The sequence below is a fragment of the Dinoponera quadriceps genome, unplaced genomic scaffold, assembly GCF_001313825.1.
Source record: "Dinoponera quadriceps isolate SergipeBrazil2010 unplaced genomic scaffold, ASM131382v1 scaffold1395, whole genome shotgun sequence".
NCBI classification, from domain to species: Eukaryota; Metazoa; Arthropoda; class Insecta; order Hymenoptera; family Formicidae; genus Dinoponera; species Dinoponera quadriceps.
In genome coordinates, this window is record NW_014556488.1 from 1,747,332 (window position 1) to 1,756,153 (window position 8,822).

At 48.0% G+C, this 8,822-nt stretch overlaps 1 long non-coding RNA gene across 1 annotated transcript; it reads left to right on the forward strand.

The window, feature by feature from the left end:
* Positions 1-10: 10 nt before the first annotated feature.
* Positions 11-4,754, forward strand: LOC106747706. The gene is made up of 2 exons (XR_001374674.1): positions 11-3,997; positions 4,565-4,754. It is a non-coding gene; the product is annotated as an uncharacterized LOC106747706 (long non-coding RNA).
* The last annotated feature ends 4,068 nt before the right edge of the window (positions 4,755-8,822 follow it).

Here is an 8,822-nt window from a genome sequence, read left to right on the forward strand (position 1 = left end):
CCCCCCCGTGTCTCTCTCACGTTGCTTTCAATTTGCCCAAAGCTAACGTCTCCCCCCCCCGTCTTTTCTCGCGCATAGGACTGCACGTCGGTCGAAGAAGGCGATCGCATTTGCACGCGCGAAGATGGAATCCGGGAAATCCCCGGCGGAAGCCCTGCGAGCTAGTTTCTTTCTTGAATACGCGGGGAGGGAGTATGAATGTCTCTCTCTCTCCCTCCCCCTCCTCATTACGCGTGTGTGTGTATGTGTATGTAGTCGCCACGAAAGGGCTCGCTTCATCCCCAAATTTGAATCTCGACCGTCTCGCGTGTGACTTGATCTTCAGTGCACCGTTGTTGATCATCGCCCGGAAGCCGCCGAAATTTCGCTGCAAATAATCCTCCTTGATCGCTTTTGGTGCGTAACGGCTTTATAAAGTACGTTTTTCTATGCTCCGTGTAAATTCGCTTCCGCTAATTCAGTCCGCTAATCGCGCGGACGCAGCACCGATCTTCGAAAAGTTCACGCGAATCGAATCGATGTTCTCTCTCTCTCTCTCTCTCTCTCTCTCTCGTGACGAAGCGCAACGACGCACAATGATTACGTTCCGAGATGAATTTGAATGGAAGGGAAAATGCGAGGAAAGGGAGGTCTTTCCGCGGGGACGTCGCTACGAGAGATCGCTTAATTCGCGCGTTCTTTATCGAAAAGACGGGACAGAAGACGGGACGCAAGAGGGAAGTTAACGAGATTCAGCGCGAGGCGCGAGAAACGGTGTTGTAATCGTCGTCGGGAAGAGTACGCAGAACTTGGGCGAACGACGAAAAAAAAAAAGAGAGAGAGAGGAACGGACGGTCGTTTTCCGCGTTGTTTGATCGCGCGTTCACCGATCGAGAATCCGGCGCGAACGGTCGAGACCACGCGAGAAAGAACGCGCAGCCTCTCGAGAGATACGTATATACACGGCCGAATTTAGCACGTTTGTTCTCCCTAGTGTGTACCAACCGCTGTTATTGGCACAAACAATACATCTGCGCCACGTACGATCCGCACACACACACACATTCTACTCAGCCACCCGCCCGACCGGCGGGTGGGTCGCGGGAGAGAACGTGTTAATCGTCACTATGAAGCGGAATGAATTACTGTAGCGAGGCGTAGTGTTTTTTTCTCTCACACGGTACATACACACACACACACACACACACACACAGGACACAGCGCGTCCCCGCGAAATTTAAGATTCACCGAGTGTCGCTCCGTATGTGTGAGCGCGTGTGTGCATGTTTGTTGCGTGGTTGTTATGTGTATTACAATAATGGCGACGACGATTATGACGATGATGATGATGATGATGATGATGGCGCGAGGGAACGGCGCTATTCGGCCGGTCGACACTGTGTTGATAATACGCGGTGTTGATGTACTTTGGGAACGGACACGCGGACTTTCCGATCTCGGATGCGCACGATTGCGACGAGGACTGCCAGGAGGCAGAAATGAAGAACGAAGAAAGAAAGAAGGAACGAACGAACGAACGAACGAACGAACGGGCTACCTTCCCGCGCTTCGCACGCTGCATATTTCCGTCTGATTTCTCTTAACGCGAACACGTTCCTTCGTATGATTCCTCGCCGATGAAGACCACGACGGCGACGATGAGGAAAGGTCTACGCATCTCTCGAAGAGATCGCAAGCTCTCCGATTCTCCGTTCGATTTCGCAACAGAATATATCCCAGGTATAATTACACTGTTCTTATTAAAGAAGGAAAAAGGAAAAAATGGAAAAAAAGCAAAATATCGACGTGGTGCGATCGCGTCCCGGGGAGCGAAGAAGCGTCTCGAGGGAAGACGCATACATCTCGGGAACGCTCGCGATCCCGACGGGAGAGGAGGGAGGAACGATTGCGAGATTCGAAATTTCGATTTGCGCTTGAGTATTTAAGAGAGCTCACCCGCTCGGAGTTCGGCTTTGAGTTGCTGGCGTGAAACGTCCATTTCCACTTTCAGCGTGTCCCGCCCGACGAGAATCAAGGGGCTCGGAGAACACTCGCTCGTCCTCTTCGAGAACGCCGTGAGGTCGGAGGAGGAGGAGAGCAACGGTGGAGCTTTTCTCTATCTCTCTCACGCGCATACGGTACACCACACTCCATCCAGATCCACGTCCAAATGCCAACCAACCTTAGTGAAGCAGTAATAACGATAATAACGATAACGATAATGATTACTAAATAATTAATACCGAAGACATCGCGCTAAGTATAAGGGGAACGTAAGAAGCCGGAGGAGGGAGCGAGAAAGACAAACCTGACGCGGGATGTGACGCGAGGACGATGCGGATGTGACGCGAGGACGGCAGGATTCAGGATGAGACGTCGGGGATCCCAAGGATGCCGAGACGAGACGTCGAACATTCGACGACGAAAGAGGGAGCGAGAGTCGTTGCTCCGACATGCGAGCGATCGCGTCGGCTCGGTCTGACATGACCGGTGCGTCGCTCGATATATTGCGGAACGTTGAGGACGATTTCGAAAGAACTGAAATAAGTTTCAGTTGTGAGGAACTTCGGGCCGTCGATCAGTGATTCTCAGATTTTCCGCATCGCGGCTGCGCGACAAGACGCCACGGATGTCATCCTGGGTTCTTGGGCTTGACTTCCGGCTTAATTCGATTTATACATCCAATTCCTCTCATATTTAATCTCTCTATTTAATACGACGTATATTTGTTTTGTATTATTTCACTGTGAGAGTAAAAAGTCAAGCCTCTGTTTTCATGTTATCCCTCGGCGAGATAATGCATTGCGTTCACTTCAAGCTGGGGCCAAATCTGAGGACCACTGAGGCGCGCACTATATTTGCACTATAACCGCACAGTAGCGCTTGTACCTCCGCGAGTCCATTGCATAAACGATTCGGCCTAATTTTTCACATCCGGAGTGATATTTTACTTGACACACACGCACGCACGCACGCGCGCGCGCGGTCGCGCGCGTGCGCGCGTCAAGATTTTAACGACGGGCAAGAGAGTGTGGTCCTATTTGTACCTTCGCCTTTCGGCTTTCGATGTGTCGCGATTGTGTAACGGAGATTAAAATATTCTTACTCAATGTTGAACACAGTTGTTAGTGGGCTCTGAATTAAAGAAAACCAAAAAAAAAATCGAGAAAAAAGGTAGAGAGAGAAAGAACAAAAAAAAAACACACACACACATACACACAGACAGAGAAAAGGAAGAAGACGAAGAGTCTGGTGCGGCAGCGGAAGAGTAGTGATATCTAGATGTAAGTCGCGCGCGGCTGTTGCGATTCACGAGACTCGAGGCGAATTTAACTGCACGAACACGAAACGAGTCGCCGACAATCTTTCTTACTACGACGCGGGAGTCCGAGAGAGGAGAGAAAAAGAGAGAGAGAGAAAGCGAAGGAGAGAGAGAGAGAGAGAGAGAGAGAGAATCGATGGACCTACCTGGAGCGATCGAAAGCTCGGGACTTGTGCGTGACGGCTCTTGAATGCTCGTGTTGTCGTCCGGGCATCCATCCGGCCACCGTTTAGAAGCTATCATCGTCTCACCGGTTGTTCCGTCGCATCGAGAACGTCACACCGGACACCGCTTGAGCGACGATGACAGGAGGAGAGCAACTATCCCCGCAGCAGCCCCGCGTGTTTCTTGACGCGAAACTCCAGCTTGTCCTGTCGCACCTTCTGTCGCGAAGCTCTCTGCTTTCTCGGAGGATTCTGTTTGGCTTGACACGTGTACATGTACGTATCGTTAGCGCTTGTGCGCCGCTTTAGGCTGGATCTGCGACAGGTGTGGTAATACCTTGAGCTCTGAGCGCCAAATTGTAACGTAATTCCTGGCGGAAAGCGTTTCCAGCGCTGCCGGACGTCGCAATTCGGAGGATTTAACCGCTGGGGCGGTTGCAAAGTCGTACAGTCGCAGTCGTTCGAGTCGGCCCAATTCCAGGGAATACACAGGAAGAAAGGTTTCTTTGGATTTGGTGTTTGTTTCACTTGGGTTTGTTTATATAAACAATTTAATATCAAATATTATTTTGCTTGAATAAAAATTTCACTCGAGTTATTTCATTAAAGTAAATCATGTTGTTTGATAGAAAAAAAAGCAGTACTATTTAGAGAAGTAATATTTCGTTTTCATTAAGAGAATTTATGAATATTATGGCAAAGATGCAGAAATTGGAACTCGTCTAAAACATTGCAATTATGCATGTATTACTTACTGTGAAAATGATAGATTATCTATACATCGTATCTTAGTATTTAAACAAATCATTTCCAATATAATGTTGATTTCTTTGTGATTCGTACCTAATTTGGTCTTAAATTGAGAAAAAGTAATAATGTTTCTAGTTTTGTTTTAAATAAGATCTTTTATACGATTGTTATTTCCACATATATATATATATATATACATATATAACTTCTTAAAGTGATTTTTTTGTTGAAGATGTTAATTTTCATTGGAGGACATTTGTCATCCACTCTACTCAGAGTTAAATATTGCTACTTTTGGCAACGCGGGAAACTCTTTTTGCCAGAAATCACATTACATTTTATTGTTTAGACCAAAAAGCTGAAGGCTTACCGCACCTATGGTAGATCCGGATTTACGCCGATCGTCGTTGCTCCACGCCGATCCGCTCGATCGTGCTTTGGATTTCGCGCCGCCACGAAGTCCCCTGTGCTGTCACGCGAGGATATTGTATGTTATGAATTACGAATTATATATTATACATCATTTTTTATTTACGTTATCTGCACGTAGTATTATTTCACATCGCTCTGCTTAATTACCTACAAATTAGCATAAATTAAGACGATTTCCTAATTCGATCCTACTTACAGACGCCGCGATTTTAAACGGACATGGGTGCGGTTAATTGGCAATTAGAGACGCCGTCTCGGCGCCGAGGTCTGTTCTACGGAAGCGTGTAACTAACAATCGCATAATCGTTGCGACAAATATCGTAATAGATCACAGATCCTCCTCTCTTTCGTGCGAATAATAAAGGTGCCCCTGGCAGCGCAATTCACTGGCGATCCACTGATCCGATATCGGTGATATTCATTGGAGATACATTGAATGAATGTTGCCCGATATAAAGTCAGCCAGACAACCAAACCTGTGTAAGAGCAGACTTATCCGAATATGTCAATATCACCGATATCGGACTGATGTATCGGCAATGAGTTGCGCTACTATTGGTGACGAGCGGCTCAGTGTGGAACAACGCTACCGTCGGCACAGCGTGTGCACACGTGGCTTTTCTTCGGCCCGCTCAGGGAAGCACGTCGAAGGAGCACCTCGCAAGCTTCCGCTGGTCCGAAATTAGAAGCCGACTTGTCCTGTGATCTCCCCGAGACGATGCGTTACATCGCGCGGGTACTCGACGCGGGCATTTGTGCTACGTCGGGACGATTCGGAGCACGAAATTCAAGTACGACCGGAGCGAAGTCGGCGGGATTGACGTAGCTGGTTGCGGAAAGCTACCAAGGTCTCAGAGACAGGTAAGAAGAAGCAGATGAAGACACAAACCAACCGAGGAAGAGGGCGAGGGATCACGACGGACGACGAGGACGTCGAGCACCGAAGTGAAGCTACAGCCGCGGAAGAACGGAAATAAACGCAAGACGGCGCGTTGAGATCCGCATCGATCGATTTCGTCATTCCGATTCCGCTTCGTTAGAAACGCATTGTATGTACATACGACGAGTGGAGCTCACTGCGGGAGCTTTCCAGCAAGAGACGCAGTTGACACGGGGTGTAACACGGTGTCGCTGTAAGCTTACCTGTAACGACACACAACACGGCTGCGGAGTCGAGTCGTGTCGGTATCGTGGCTGCCAACGTTTTTCGTAATTTTGATATAATTCTTATATTCGTAGAATTAAAATTACACCGAATAGTTGCTTTCTCTCATTGCGGTGCTTCGCGGCGATTCTCAACACGCTTCAAGTCTTTCCATATACACACGATGTTTATTATGATAAAATATAAGCTCAGAATGCACGTTAACATTAGTAATAAATAGTAGTCAATACTCCACAGCGATTCATGCCTCGTCAAGCAGCAAATATTTTTGCGTGACAGCGCAATAAGAGATAAAATTGCTAGCTTCTCCGTTTGAAGTAGAGCCGAAGAGACCGCGCTTCAGGGATGATTAATGACGTTTCGAGTTTTGTGATCAGCTAACGGAAGCTTACGACGTTACCAATCACTTCTGGAACTCCTGCTTCATTCGAATACATCGTACATGATATTCGCTGATATCTACTATACATTATTACCGCCAGCTAGCGATTGTTCCGAAAATCAAGGTGCTCCATCAAGGCACCTATGCATTGTGTTCAATTGTGTGACACAGTGCCTACCCTGCTGTTTCCTTGCTGGAAAGCGCCCCGAGATCAGCGACGTGCGGCGTGTATACCGAAATCCGGTATCGACGGATCGATAGACACCGTGTAACGTCAGGCCTGTTCTTCCCGGTTGAACCAGCTGAACTCGCGTCGGCATCTCGCTCCCTCTCCCTTCAACGCAGGGTCACGTATTCGTCTCGCTTCGAAGGCAAAAGGCTAGCTCAGTCAGCTGGTTCGGCAGAAAAGAGCGGACCTCTTGTTGTTAATCAGCCTCTCGTTAGACTCGTTTCGCTCGATGAGATCGCTTTTCATTACGCGACGAAGGGTGACAACGACGATGTCGATAAGAGAAGTTAGGATGATGGAAGGCAGGCGGATTCCTTTTCGTCACACGTACAAGATTCGCACACACATACACATACTTTGTAAAAATATTTCACGCGAGAGTCCTGTACGTCACGCCGATACAACGAAAGCGCCGCGAATGATTTTTATCTACATATAGCACAGCCGCACGAAACTCGTGTCAGACTCGGTGCCTGGCGGTTGAGGGTCTCGGGTCGAGGATTAGAAGTAGATTGATCGAAACTGGAGCGAGATCAGTCGGTTCGTTGGATTCTAATCTCCCCATCGGCGAGCGTTAAGTCTCCGAAGGTGACTTTCACTTTCAAGATCGGGCTGATCGACGAACGATAATAAAGAATCGCCGGCACCAATTTCCAGGTCTGCAACTCGTCGTTCAGCGATAAGCTAGTGATTTCTATTTGCGTTAACGACATGAACTGCGGGCAACATTCGACCGACAGCAATCTTAATCGAATGACGAGATTGGATCGGATCCGACCGGATTCATATTCTAATGCTTGATGAAGCGTGTTACATTTCAGATGTTTTACATATTTTGCGATATATTTTATTTTAAATATTTTCCAACTTGCTGTGAGAATAAAAAGTGCCTAGTGTCGAGGAAATTAGTTGAAAAATCTGCAAAATGCTTTTACCGGTCGGATCCGACCCGTTTTGTTAATCGAGGGTTAAATCGCCGATTGTAAGCTTAATCGGACTTTGATCTGAAGATCACCTCGAGTCTGACGAGGATTTTGCACTCGGACGCGAGTTACACGTGTTCTCGACACGACGAATCTCTTTCTCTTTTCTTCCTTCTCTCTCTCTCTCTCTCTCTCTCTCTCTCTCTTTCTCCCCTTTGCGAACGTTCCTCGCGGTGGAACCAATTAATCAAGTCGCCGACTGGGGTTACGATCGTGGGATACGCGATAAGGAGCGTCCGCGTGGTGGTGACGCCGTTGTGTGTTCTTTAGTACGAAGGACCGCACGATTCGTCGTGGCCGATCGGCACGCAGACTCGCGTCTTCACACATCGTTCGCGATGATGTTGCGCGCGTCACGCCGATAATTAGCGCGCTTATATCCACGCTCCCGGCCGAAGAGAAGAGGAGGTTCCGCGTGTGCTGTTGCACGATGGAAGGCCCGTACAGCTCTCTCTCTCTCTCTCTCTCTCTCTCTTTCTCTCTCTCTCTCGGTACAACATTTCGCTTATTCGATTTACTGCCAAAATCGTGACGCTCCAAATTGTACACGTCTACGAGATCGTCATGTCGAGCCTAGATATATACATATATACATACCATACATACACATATATAATATATAAACCATAAAAAAAAGAGCAAGGGAGAAGAGATATTCACGCAATTTTCTCTCCGTCTGTCTGTCTGTCGACTTGTCGCCAAGGACGACTCGGACTCCTCCGAAACAGAGCCGCGCAGACACCCTCCGGTCGCGAGCCCGGCCTTAAGGACGACGAATGATCGGCGACTGATGAAGAAGAAGAAGGGAATCTCGCGCGAGAGAGAGCCCCTTACTCCGTGTAACTTATTAGCCTCTCGTTTCGTCCGATCCCGCCGCGAGTTCGTTCGATTCGCGGACGGCGGTGTGTCGTAACGGGGAGAAAAAAGAAGCATAGATGAGGGGAGGAGATATTTGCGAGGAGATAGGAAGAGGAGGAAAAAAAAGACGAGGAAGATAATAAGATCGGGGACACTAACGACTAAGGTGTGCGTAACGAGCATTACGTAACATTACGGTACTTTTGCGCGTTCCCGATTCTCACCCTATCCTCTTCTCCATCCATCCATCCATCCACCCACCCACCCATCCCCCTNACCCTCCGATCGCATTATAGAGGTGGGTCATTTATTACAATAATTGCAGAGATTATTATGGCTATATATATATTATATATATATATATAAATATATATTATATATTAGGAAAATATTGAGATACTCTCTCCCGTAATAAAGAACACGCCGACGCTTCCTGTGAGCCCTGGATTGTTTCAATCGTTTCCACCACGTGCGTGCCTCCCGGGTTTGAGTTGCGGCCGTACAATAGTAACCAACAGCAACGATCGCTACGTCGTGCGACTTCCCCCCCCCCCCCCC